We start from the raw sequence: 1,655 nt of genomic DNA, 5'->3' as shown, positions 1-1,655 counted from the left end.
ATTTATCACAAAAACTTGAGCTTCACAAATTTATGCAAATATAAAAATTATACTGTAGGTGAAAATGTAATTAAACATACAATATCTGCCAAAAGTCATTTAGAAGCTCCATGACATATTCTTTTTTTTAAATTGTTTTTAAGTTGTTGGTGCACTTTTATTGTATTTATTTTTATGTGGTGCTGAGAATCGACCCCAGTGCCTCACACATGCTAGGCAAGCACTCTATCACTGAGCTCCCAGCCCCATGACATATTCTTTAATGTTAAGGATGCTCTACTCAACCTTACTTTCCTTGGACAATGTGTACCTTCGAACAAATTCTTATTTATAAAACCAGATCACAATTCCCTACTGGAAATAAAAAGTGATTTGATGAACAAAAGCAAAGCAGTTGGTCCCATTATGATTGAAATGTTTTGTCCATTTTTTCACCTCTGTCTAGTGGAAGAGTGCCTCCAGGTGGCGCCACAGTACAGTCTATTTATAATAAACTACAAAGCAAGTTTAATCAAAATGGGTTTTCCTAACAAAATGGCCTGTGCATAGGGTATAATTGCCTCAAGAGATAAGTGAATTGCACTTTGTTTATCTTTATTTAGAAGATAATTTTATAATCTTTTAAAACTACATTTTACAATAATATGTCTACATATTTAAAACTACATTTAGTCAATAATATGTCTCTTTTGACCAATTTTAAGAGAAAGAATTTGGGACTGGCCCTCTCTTCCTGATGATAATTTCCTGTATCAGTTAGCTATTCACATGCTTGCCTCTTGGAAGTGCACAAGCTAAAACATAAGCTCCTTGAGAGCAATTCTATTCCTCTTTATACATTCCCCCAATTCCTAGCTAAATGTAGTAGAAGTCCAAGAAAACCCTGATTGATTTATGTGGTACTGAGAACAGCAGCACAATCTAAAACTGAAAAGCAAAGGGATTCTTGTGACTATTGAGACCATAGAAGAGTAAAATAAAGAAAAGTTACTTAATGAATTTGAAACATGGAAATCAAATTGTCTAATTGAAAAATGTCCTTGCTGTGGTATGGTCATTTTATTTCATTTTAAGATGTTTTATAGCAATAATCTTTCTCCAGCAGTTTTAGAAGCCCACTTTTCTATCAAGAGCACAAACTTCAGATACTATGTGATGTCCCACACACTGCAACATCCCAACAGCACCTAGTGAGACCAGAATCTCAAGTGTTTAGCAGATTGAATGAATGATGTATAGCTGGAGGAAGTCCTAAATGTTAATTTTAATTAGGAAATATTAAGTCTTTAATAAGTCACTAGGAATCTTCCTTTATGTATGTCTATGTGCGAATCTATTAATTTATATTTCCAAAAAAAATTTTCTTAAGATTACACAAAGCAGTTCTCTGCATGGGTCACAATTACTCAAAAGTTGCACATTCTACTCTTGAGTGGTTCATACCTTCTAAGACCCATATAATAAGTGAGATTTGGGAATAGTTCAGGTCATTTTTTTTTCAGGTCAGTTTTTAAAGAATAATTTTCACTGTATGACAGTATATATCATAAAAATTTCGGCTTCATCAATTATGCAACACATAAATCATACTGTATATGAAACTGTACTTATATCTGACCATGTGCAATCTGAGAATCCACAGCGTATTCCTTAAT

The sequence above is a fragment of the Ictidomys tridecemlineatus genome, chromosome 8 (assembly GCF_052094955.1).
Source record: "Ictidomys tridecemlineatus isolate mIctTri1 chromosome 8, mIctTri1.hap1, whole genome shotgun sequence".
Taxonomy (NCBI): domain Eukaryota; kingdom Metazoa; phylum Chordata; class Mammalia; order Rodentia; family Sciuridae; genus Ictidomys; species Ictidomys tridecemlineatus.
The sequence above is the reverse complement of the archived record's forward strand: the minus strand, read 5'-3'. Positions refer to the sequence as shown.